Genomic DNA, 12,251 nt, shown 5'->3' on the forward strand with positions numbered 1-12,251 from the left:
CACTGAAGAATTTCGCACTCGGCACTGGGACGCGCGGTAGGGGCAGCTCTAGAGAACATGTTTCTTCTGAGCCTAAACTCTCATTTAGGGTAATACCTCTTCTCACACATTCTCACTTCTCTGGCAATCTGGTGTCACTAGGTGGTCCGGTCTGGAATCGCCCTAATTCCAGGTCGGCAGGTGGATGGACTTCAGGTGGGATGTGCTTGCTTACGTGGCAAAATGTTTTTCTGCCATCTTGAGAAGTCCAAGGCAGTTGGCATTTAAGGGCCTATGGGCAACCACCTGGGTTCATGCTCCTTACTGCCCCCAGTGATGATGCCTGGCTCCCTCCCTCCCCTGGCCCCCTTCCCAAAAGAGCACTCATTTTGCAAAGTCACACCGGGAAAAAAAAAAATCCTCTTCTTCCCCGAGGAACGCCTTCCCACAGCCCCCAAGTAACCATGACACTGTCCTGACCACCTACCTCTAGGACCACGGGTTACCCTATGTCTGAGGCCTCCTGCACTCCCCTCTCATCCTCATAGTCCCCGCCTCCCGCAGCCAGGCCAATACAGCTCCCGGCTGCCTTCAAGGGGTCACTGCGTTGCGGAACCTTGGGAAAACGCAGCGAGGACCGAGATGCAGCCGGAACGCTGCCGGGATGCCAGTCATCTTCGCTTCCCTCTGCCTGTGACGCCCACGATAACGAAAAGCCCCGGGAAAGCGAAGCCTGCGTCTGCACGCAGGAACGCGGGGACACTGGGACGCGCCACCGAGTGGGTGCCCTGGACCCGTGCTTCGAGGCTACACTCTGCCCTCGGATGCCACCGACCCGCCACACCCGGCTGAAATAAGCGCGAAACCAAACTGGTACAAATGAGCTCCCAGCCCCCAACTCCCGAGCAGCAGCTTCCCCAACTCGGATGTGTCAGCGCTGAAGTCAGCGAACCTCGCGTGGACCGCGGCTTACCTGTGCCTCCTGGCCGTTATATCCACCTAATAAACACCTTGCCATGTGGCAGCAGCAGGTCTGGATCACCTCGTCGATGTGCGGCCAACAGCTCCGAGGTTCTGATGGTGCAGACAGAAGTTGCCAACGAATACAGAAAGTTTTCACCAATAGAAACCTAAGTCCTCTGCTCAGCTGCACGTGCAACCACCCTCAGCCCCTCTAGGTGGAGCTGCGTGCTCTCTGGGGATAGGATTGGGACCATTAATCCTGCAGACAGTCCCAGCATCCCAAGGCTCGCTTCTCAGCTTCTCTGCAAAATCCACCTCCATCACTCCAGATGGTTCTTTGGCTTTGTTCATTATTGTTTCCAGGTTACAGAACAAATGCAATGAGATTTTGGATTATTTGTCGATTATCTCTGAAATATTCCCAGTGCCTGGGACAAGTTTGGAGTGGTTTAAACTTAACTAGTTGTTGGCTTTTCCGAGGAAGTTAAAAACCAATTAAAACAAAACCAGCTGAATACTAGCTGCCAGTCATTGTCCTCCCCTTTCCTTGTGGCTAGTTTGTTTGGGGGTTACACTGGGTTGGACCTGGAAAGATTCCATGTCAACTGAACACCCACCGGAGAAAACTTACGTTGAAAAGTCAGAAAGAGGAGCAAGTGCGGAGCTAAGAGGAGCACTTTGATGCCAGCCTGAGCTACACAGCAAGACTATTTCAAGAAAAGTCAATAAGCAAACTGTGTAAGTTAGCGCTAATATTCATTGCTCAGTTGCTGTGCCCGCTGCCTTTAATTGTGTTACGCAGCCTTTAAAACATCCCTGATTGCAACACATCATTGCCCCTGCTTCAAAGATAAGGGGTCTGTGGCTTACAAAGTTGTTTAATGACTCCTCCGAGGCCACACAGCTAGATAGTACCGTCAGACTTTTTAGGTAGGTATATCTGGGAGCAGATCCGACATCTGATGGCTACAGAATCAAACAGGCAGATGAATAAAGTAAAGGGAACCATGTGAGAAACTTGTATCAGAGCCATCTAAAAGGAAAGAAGTCAGAGGGTGGGCAAGAGAAAGAATCTTAGCAAAAGCCAATGTCTTGCGGAGCAAATCGGTGTTAATGAGACATCTCACGCAGATTCTTTCTTTTCTTTTTTCTTTCTTTCATTCTCTCTTTCTTTCTTTTTTCTTTTCTTTTCTCTTCTTTCTTTCTTTCTCTCTCTCTCTCTTTCTTTCTTTCTTTCTTCTTTTCTTTCTTTTTTTTGAAAGCTTGTTCCCGGGGTGGCTGGTGATATCTTGGAAGACTCTGGAACTTTTAGAAGGTAGAGCTGAGCTAGTGGAAGTAGATAACTAAGAATGGGACTTTTAAGTTTATAGCCCAGTCCCCGTTCCATGGCTTTTCCGCTCCTTCATGAACGAGCCCTTGCCTCCTCCTCCCGTGCCGACGGACCTCCTCCGACTGGAGCCCAAACAAGCCTTTCCACCCTGAAGTTAATTGTGCCAGGTTCACTGTAGTGATGGAGCTGCGGGCAGGCCTGCTTTTCGTCCCGCCCGGCTCCCGCATGGTTAGCTTTACACCAGAAATAACAACACACAAATTGTATTCTTTTAAATACTGCCTGGCCCATTATTTTCATCCTCTTACTCACATCTTGACTAACCCATATCTAATAATCTATGTAACACCACGAGTGGTGTCTTACCAGGAAAGATTCTAGCGTACATCCATCTTGGGCTGGAGCTTCATTGCATCTGTCTCCCTGAGGAGAGGCACAGCAGTCTGGCCCAGAGAGGAGAGGCGGGGCAACTGTCTGAGCCATCTACCTCACTTCCTTCTTCCTGTTCTGTCTACTCCACCCACCTAAGGGCTGGCCAAGGCAGTTTCTTTATTAGCGAATGAAATCAACATAAACAGAACACTGTCCCACATCAGTTCACCACTAACCAAAATGTAAAAACAATGCTCTGGAAGATGGAGGTGAGGCGCCGTAGTAGAGATGTGGGCCCTGAGTCCAAGCCCCAGCACCGGGAGAAAACAACTGCCAAATGGCAGACTAAATGAAGTCCTAGTTAAGAATAGGATTCTTAGGCTAGAGATACATAGGTCAGTGGAATTGCTGGGATGCATAAGTCACCACAGTTCCTGATATGTAAAGACTTTTCTCACAGGGGGCTAGGAGTTTTTTAACAAAAATTGTAGAAGTTTTGGTCAGTCTTCTGTGAAATCCTCTTCACCAAATTTGCTGTTTGGCTGAACGGCTATGAGAGCACCTTACCAAATCTGAATGTCCATATTCTATCTCAAGAGCTTGCCCTACAAGCATGAAAACCTGAGTTCACCAGGCAGTGGCAGCACACGCCTTTAACCTCAGCAATTGGGAGGTAGAGCAGACAGATCTCTCTGAATTAGAGGCCAGCCTGGTCTACTGAGCGAGTTCCAGGACAGGCTCCAAAGCTACACAGAGAACCCCTATCTTGAAAAACCAAAAAAGAAGAAGAAAGAAAAGAAAGAAAAGAAAAGAAAAAAGAAAGATCCTGAGTTCAGTTCCCAAATCCTATGTTGCGGGGAGTTGGGGTGCAGGGCACGGTGGCACTTGTTAATCCAGAGCTGGCAGGGCAGAAACAGACAGATCCCTAAGGTTCCCTAGTGGCCAGCCTAGCCCTCCTGGGCAAGTTCTAGGCCAGTAAGAGACCCTGTCTTTATAAGCAAGGTGGCTTAAGGAGGAATGGCAGCAGATGTTGCCCTCTGGTCTCTACTGTCACACACACACATATAAACACACACTCACACACACACTCACACACACACACTCACACATGTACACACACACAGAGAGAACATACACATTTCATATCTAGTCACAATGGAGCTCTACATTTTGAAAGAGAATCTTGAGAACTAAGAGGAAGTTTCAGGGACACGTCATTCAATCTGGAAACACTCTCTAGAAATCTTCCACATCCCTTCTGGGATGCGAAAAAACTTTCCCAGCATTAACTATGAGGATGGGCATCCTGGGGCTGCCTAAATGGCTGGCCAGTTCTCAGTCACCAATGACTACAACTGAGGATCACCCAGGCGAAGCATAGGCTGGCATGGTTTTTCCCCCATCCATGGAGAAGGCCAATGGCAAGGAGGTCCAAGACTAGCACTGAAAGACGTGCAATGTCGGGACAGCTTAGCCCGTTAGCCAGCCAGCATTAGATGAGCAAGCACATAAAGCTCCCTTGTGGCCAGAACATCCTCATTGTTGCAAAAGAGAATAAGAGCCTGGTGGTGGCCCCCCTGCAAAACCCAGCTGTTATAGAATATTAGTTAAAGATGTATCACATTTGTTTATGCCGTAGAATGTTTGTTTAATGATGCAAAGATGTGCCGCATTCTTTTATGTTGCATTTGTTTAACTCTGTGAAGCTGTGTTACTTTGCCTGTCTAAAACACCTGATTGGTTTAATAAAGAGCTGAACGGCCAATAGTGAGGAAGGAGGAAGGATAGAAGGGGTAGCAGGCAGAGAGAATAAATTGGAGGAGGGAAAAAGAAATCTGTGAAGAAAATCAAGGACCAAGAAAAGAAGGAGAGAGGATACCAGGGGCCAGCAACACAGCCAGCCACAGTGTAAGAGGAAAGGATTATAGAATAGAGAAAGATAAAAATTCAGAAGCAATAGATAGGTAGGATAATTAATTAACAAAAGCTGGCTAGAAATAAGCCAAGCTAAGGCCAGATATTCATTGATGTAGGTGTGTCTTCTATCTATCTGATGATTTCATTGGATAATTAATAAAGAAACTGCCTGGCCCATCTGATAGACCAGACGGTAGGTGGGTGGAGTAGACAGAACAGGAAGAAGGAAGTGAGGTAGATGGCTCAGTCAGATGCTACGCCTCTCCTAAGTTAGACAGACCGCCGTGCCTCTCCTCAGAGAGAAGCCAGACACAATGAAGCTCCAGCCCAAGATGGACATATGCTAGAAACTTCCCGGTAAGGCACCATTTCGTGGTGCTACACAGATTATTAGATATGGGTTAATCAAGATGTGAGTAAGAGGCTGAAATAATGGGCCAGGCAGTCTTTAAAAGAATACAATTTGTGTGTTGTTATCTCGCGTGTAAAGCTAAGCATGCGGGAGCAGGGCGGTGGGAATCCGGCCCACAACTCCACACTACAATTCATAAGAAAGAATAAGCCTCTGTTTTTTGGGAGGGAGCTGGCTGGTGGATCCCCCAAAGAGCAAAGAGTAAAATCATCAACTCCACCTAGCCAGTCTTCCCAAGAAGTCACTGTGCTCTGAGCAGAGCTTTGCCCCTGTGTTTGCACTCAGCTGACAGAGTCATGAAAGGGGAAACTGGTCTCCACAAAAGAGGAAGGAAATGAGAGGAAACAAGCTCCAGAATGAGCCGATGGAGCCTGGTGGTGTCATCCACACGCAGAAGAGACCTGTGGAGAGGGACAAGGCCAGCAAGCGAAGCTGCATTCAGCTGCTCTGTTGCTTCTCTTCCTGACAGCCTGCCTTACACAGCATTACCTACAAAAGGACGATCCATGTTTTCATTTACACGAGAAACCTAGAACAAATCCATAGAGACAGAAAGATGAATAAAGGTCACCAGGGGTAATGGGGATGGCAAAAGTGGAGTTATTTACTGCTTAAGGAGTATAAAATTTCAGCCCAGGATGACCGACATGTGCGACTGGATTGTAGTGGCGATTGTCCAATGTGAATAAAAAGGGTTGACATCATAACATTTTGAACATTTTACCATAACAAAAGCATATACACACCTATATTTATTAAAAATCCATTATCACAATACAATACTCTTTTGGACTAAAAGCTCAAGGGAATGTCATGTGCCTGAGAACACTTAAGAGACTCTTTGGTTGAGTTTTAACAAATCTGTCATTATTTGCTTCTTCTTAGAGGTACCAGGGCTGGACCTCTGGGTTGTTATCCTCCGCCATCAGAAGAGTATTCTTAACCCTTTGGGGGTTGTTTTGTTTGTTTTGAGTTGGTTTTGCTCTATCCAGTCTTCATCTCTTGAGCTCATAAAATCCTCCTGCCTGGGCACCCTTAGTAGGTGGATGTGGTGGTTTGAATAGGTACGGCCCCCACAGACTCATATGTTTGAATACTTGACCCATAGGGAGTGACATTATTAGGAGGCATGACCTTGGATGAAGTTGGAGGAAGTCTGTCACTGTGGGGATGGGCTCTGAGGTCTACTGTGCTCAAGCTATGCCCAATGTGGCATACATACTCCTGCTGATGCCTGTGGATCAAGATGTAGAACTCAGCTCCTTCTCCAGCACCGAGCTTCTGCTTGCATGCCATGTCCCACCATGATGATAACGGACTGAACTGTTGAAACTGTAAGCCAGTCCAACGAAATGTCTTTCTTTACAAGAGTGGCTGTGTTCACGGTGTCTCTTCCCAGAAGTAGAAACCCTCACTAAGACAGTGGAACTGAAGGCACACACCATACCGCTAACCTGCCACGCACTGTTCTGTGTACTTCCCCTGCTGGCTTAGAGTACCAGGGAGCATGCTCAGAGACCGCCTACCTTGGAGGAGGTTCTTTGCCTAAGAGATGGAGGCAGTTAACAAAAAGAGTGTGGACACACCACAAAGCTTAATCACAGGTTCAGGCCATCCCCAATCCCTAGGGCTGATTCCTGGAGCTGACAGGACAAGGACCTTTTTGTCCGACTCATAACAGGCACCGCCCTTTATTGTATAGTTTCTATTTCTTCTCTCTAAAAAGTATTTTTAGCTGGACTAGCAGAGCCAGAAGCTGCACCTGCTTTGCAGTCTATTTTTATGATTAAAATGTGGTGTACAGAAAAGATTGGGTTCCACGTGAGTGCAGCTCTAATTTGCTATTAGAACTAAAAATATTACATAGAAAGTCCCAGGCTAGCCAAGGCTACACGATAGGTAGATGCTGTTAAAAAATATGACAAAATAAAGACCTAAAAGTGATGAGTTTGAGGTGTACCCTAGTAGTGGAGCACTTGCCTAGCATGTATAAGATACTGGGTCCTCACTGGGACTCCTATCGTGGAGATCCTGTAGCTTTGGCTCTTCAGATCCGGCCCCTAGACATGCTCCCACAGTTCATAGATGAGGGGGGTGTTGGGGCGGGCTACCCTGCAATCCTGTTCTGAGCCTGGGTGTTATCTCTTACCAGTTTCTTGATTGTTAGCATTATTAAGAGAAACCGAAGTAAGAAGTGACATAAAGTCTAATAACTGATTCTACTTGCAGCTCTCGTTCCTCCTGGTCGTGAACAGTGCAGCAGAAGTCAGAGGCTTCAAGCCAGACCAAGGACTCATTGCAATGAACTTGCAAGTAAAGATGTACGGGTTAAAGGGAAGCAGTGTGACTTACAGCTTCCACGCTCAGAATTTTTGTTTATATTTTGCTTATTTGTTTGTTTGCTTGGTTGCCTGGTTTTGAGTTTTTGTTTTTGTTTTATTTTACATTAAATTTTATTTGGGGGGGAAGGTTACAAGAGCAGAGGGTGGAAGCAAGGGAACAGGGAGAGAGTGGGATTGAGATCAATATGTTAAATCCACAGAGAATCGATAAAAAGTTTTTAAAAAAAGAAATTGGTAAGAAGGCTGGAGAGATGGCACAGCAGCTAAGCGTGCATACTGATATTTCAGAGGCCATGCATTCAGTTCCCAGTACCCACATCAGATGGCTAAAACTACCAGTAACTTTAGCTCCAGGGCATCTGACACCCTCTTCTGGCCTCTACTGACAGGGCTCTCTTAAGCCCATATGATCCCTCCCTCCCACATCATATAATAAAAATAAAATGAAAGCTTTAAAAAAAAAATAAATCATGGTCTACAAGAGCTAGTTCCAGGACAGGCTCTAGGAACTGCAGGGAAACCCTGTCTCGAAAAACCAAAAAAAAAAAATTAAATTAAATCAGCAAGGATGAGCTGGGTGGGCACGGTGTTTCATATCTATAATCTCAGCACTTGGGAGGCTGAGGAAGGAGGGGTGCTATGAGTTCAAGACTAGCCTGGATTACACAGTGAGTTCCAGATCAACCTGAACTAAAGAATAAGACTCGGCCTCAAAAAAAAAAAAAAAAAAAAAAGAAGGAAAGAACAGTATAAAGACGTTGGCAATTAAATTGTATAAACTTAAAAGCATGGTGAATCTATGATGGAGATATTAACTCTGTACTTGTAGAGGGAAAAGTGCAGATTCCATTCACAGAGCAGTTCACAGTCTTAGCATTCTGAAGGATTTCCTCCTAGGAGAGTCAACTGTGTTTCCCTCACTGTTTATAGGCTGGCTGGTGAGAGAGCTTGTGACAGACTGGTCAACACGGATGACACTGGATTTTGTGCTCAGCACTAGGGCTCTGTGAAGAAGGAAGGACGTGCAGAACAGACCAAAAAGGCCATTGCAACACTTGGTCAGCTAGGAAGGGCCCTGGAGGGCTGATCTCAGATGCAGACAGAAGTGACACCCATAGAGAAGAGTGAGGCTCCCTGTGTCAAGAGGGAGTGCTCCCTTGTCGAGAGGGAGTGCTCCCTTGTCGAGAGGGAGTGCTTTGTAGCTGGAGCTACCACTGACCACACTCGCCAGGCCACATGGGGTAGGGGATTTTCCTCTGTGCATCTGGGGTTTTAAAGAGAAGCAGATCAGTCAGCAGAAATGTATGCAAATGAAGCAGGAGGAACACCTGGCTGCCTTGTGCTGCTACTCCAAGCTAAGCTCACCTGGAATCTAAGAAGAAAGTGGGAAGATAAGAGATGTGAATTGGAAGCCCTGGGATTGCAGCCTTATACCAAGAGCAACAGGGCTTTGAACCCTGGGGCATGAACAAGCTGAAAGCCTACTGATAATGACTTGCACCTCCACACGTGTGCGTGCACACACACACACACACACACACACACACACACACACACACACTTTCCACCCCACACCCCACCTCTACATCCAGCGATCCAAGGATCTTTAAGGCAGTTTCCCAAACACTGATGGGCATAAACTTATCTGACAGTCTTCAGTCCCCAGCAGTAGGTCTCTGGTGGCACACCGCCCTGAGCAGCTTCAGGAGATACTTGGAGACTGTTCTCTGAACATCAGACTTTCAGACAGATGTCCTGGTTGGGTTACTTGTCAACTTGACCCAAGTTAGAGTCATCTGGGAAGAGGGAATGCCTTGTCAGATTGGCCTGTAGGGCATTTCTTGATGAATGATTGATATGGGGATGGTGCTAATCCCTCCAGCAGGTGGTCCTGGGTTGTCTAAGAAACCAGGCTGAGAAACTCGTGGGGAATAAACCAGCATCAACATTCCTCTGTGGCCCCTGCTCCATCCCTGCCTCGGGGCGCCTGCCCTGACACCCTGCCCTGGCTTCCATCAGTGATGGACTATAAAAACTGGAAACTGTAATAAACCCTTCCCTCCCCAAGTTGCTTTTGGTCATGGTCTTTATCATAGCGATAAAAACCTAAGACCAGTGAACACTCCATTGAATCCTCCATTGGTTTCTCAGGGCTTTGAGAAGGCGAGGATGTAGCTAGAAGGCTCGTACTAAGCTCTTTTCTACCCTTAGATTGCTGTGGTTTTTCTGGGGTGACCTAATTGCCCAGACAGACAACGCCGTGACAAGGCTGTTAGTCATTTATTCTAAGCACTTCGGTTTTTCCGGAACTTTATTTAGACTCAATACTTTCAGCTCAGAACCCCGGTCTCGTCTTCTCTGTCTGTGTTCAGTTTCCAAAACGGATTCTGAAGATGTTTTCTTTTCCCCTGTTGTCTGCAGTGAGACTGACCCCTCCCCTTTTCTAGAGGCTGATGTCTGTCAACACAGAAAACACAACTCTGGCCTCACAAGGGGTAAGCGACAATTTAATAGGAGCTAAACTTGAGTGACTTATGACTACAGAGCTAGGTTACCCAGAGTTCATGTACCAATGAGGAAAGAGTTTTGTGGAGCTTATATATAGTAAAGGAGCAAAGAGAGCTATAAACCAAGGCGTTTAAAAAAACACTTGGTGAAATCAGCTGAGAAGTGGTTACAGCAAGATGGGGGATTCTCTCTGTATAGGCTTCCAATGCCATCTCATGCGCTGAGCTTTGCCCTTGGGAGAGTCGATGGTCCTGCTAAATTCCAAAAGGTTTCTCTCTATTAATCCCAGTCTGATACAGAGATAGGCAAGAAATGGCTGTTTAGGAAGCCAAAGCTAGCTTTACGATAAAGGACCCTTAAGCTTTGGATCAGCAACTTTCCAACCCCTCCCCCACCAGTGCCGTTCTAATCGGGCGATCTTCGCAGACACTGCCTCTTTCCAGGAATTCCTGTGCACACACCAAACCAACGCCATCAGAGTCTCCAAGTGCGACCCGTGAGCCTGGATTGGGATACCTTAGGGATTTGAAGAGAGGTTACAGATAAATACGTTAGACTCCTTTAAATTGGTGCTTTAGCGAGAGAAACGGGAGCCTGGCAGTCTTGGTGCGTGTGTCGGTGCAGCGTGTGTATGCACAAGTGTGAATGAGGCTGTGGGTGGAACACTGAGCCACGCACAGGCTGACCCGACACAGGTAGCTAACACTGCCATGCACATTGTCTCAGTTAGGGTTCCTATTGCTGTGATGAAACACCGTGACCCAAAGCAACTCAGGGAGGAAAGGGTTCATTTGGTTCCCATATCCCAAATCATAGTCCATTGAGGGAAGCCAAGGACGTTGGGGCAGGAGCCCGGAGGCAGGGACAAAAACGGGAGCCATGGCAGGGTGCTCTTACTGACTTGCTTCTAAAAAGTTCATTTTATGTAATTTACACATATGTTGCCAAACCAAAATAGTTTAATTTTAAAGTATAGGGGTGAGGTTGTGAGATTGGTCAGCTTGCTGCCAAGACTAACAGCCTGAGTTAGCTCCTAGGACCTAGGGAAGAAATAATTTCTAAATGTTGTCATCTAACCTTTACACAAACTGTGGCATGTGTGTACGTGCACCCTCAAGCATAAATAATAAACAAATAAATACAAATATCAAGATAGGAAAACTAGCAAGATTTGTATACACTCTCTATACAGGATGGGTACCTCAGATTCCAGCCCCCAGGAAACAGGTTCTGTAGTTCAGTTAATAACATAACAACAACAACAACAAAAAAAAAACTATGTGCAAACACCTCAAGTGTCAACCTTACCTCACACCCCACACAAAGCAGGATGTGAAATGGATCACAAAGGCCGAAGAGTAAGACAAAAGTCAGAGCAGAATGAACCCCTTTTACGTGAAGTGAACGATGATCATAATTACGTAAGCAGCCTTCTCCAGCCAGCTCCCCATGGGAGGCAGACCAGAGTTTTTGTTGCTGAGGCTCCGTACTCTGTGTTCCATGGGACACTCGTCATCCATGTGATACGGATAAGATGCTTCTCTTTGGGCTTCTGTTCCCTTCTTTGAAAATGGATGCAACCCTAGTAATGCTTAGTACACAGAGCTGTCATGAAGACCAACTGAGACACACAGCAGACACACAGACATAACAGAAAAGATTAGTAACAGAAACAGATGCCTCAACACTCTCTGCAACGTAGTGGGATCTTTTGTATTAGCTATGATATATATTTCTTAGGGACTTACAATGAATCATGAATGATTGTGCTGATGGGATTAAATAACACATAAATGCAAAAATTGATTTTGCAAAAGCACTAGATAGAACCTTTCCAATTGATAATTAGTGACGAAGAAGGAAAGGGGAAGGCAGTGCTTTTAAGACTGTCCCTAAAAGTACATCAGGATGGAACATGGGCCCTTAGAGTGCAGAGCTCCTGACTGTCATCTGCACCATTCTGGGTCACGTGCAGGATGTGTGTGACCTCCCAGCGCAGGACAGCTGACCTTCTTCAGCAGCTAAGAGGGTTCTCGCTAAGCTTCGGTTCCCTGGTGGAGTGCCAATGATTTCCAGTACAAGGAGTTGATACAAGGACCAAATGAAACATACACTAGATGTCTAGACCTTAGGACAAGTGCCAGAATGCAGATGTCAAAAACTCATGGACAGTCACGGCTCTCAGGAGGGAGAGCCACAGCCTTCTCCCGCACTCCACGCTTTCTCTCAAGGATCAAGCTCTGACTGCTCCACACCCGGCCAGACCCTTGACTCCAGCCGATATCTAATCTGCATAGTGCATTGGTTCCTCAAACCAATGGGCATCATACTATTGTCAAATCTAAGCAAAAACAGACTAAGATCCAAGTTTGGAGATAGGGGATCTTTCTAGTCCAGCTTCTCAACAATCAACGTAAATGCAAAGTCA

The 12,251-nt window shown here is 46.5% G+C and overlaps 1 protein-coding gene across 1 annotated transcript in view; it reads right to left on the reverse strand.

Annotated features, from left to right (window-relative positions):
* The window catches only part of Rubcnl (rubicon like autophagy enhancer), a 35,153-nt gene extending 34,079 nt beyond the window's left edge, over positions 1-1,074 (reverse strand). Inside the window, exon 1 of the mRNA XM_038310359.1 lies at positions 953-1,074. The gene's annotated coding sequence lies outside the window, so the exon portion shown is untranslated. The remainder of the gene's footprint in view (positions 1-952) is intronic.
* Between the last annotated feature and the right edge of the window lie 11,177 nt (positions 1,075-12,251).

The sequence above is a fragment of the Arvicola amphibius genome, chromosome 13 (genome assembly GCF_903992535.2).
Source record: "Arvicola amphibius chromosome 13, mArvAmp1.2, whole genome shotgun sequence".
In the NCBI taxonomy this organism is placed as follows: Eukaryota; Metazoa; Chordata; class Mammalia; order Rodentia; family Cricetidae; genus Arvicola; species Arvicola amphibius.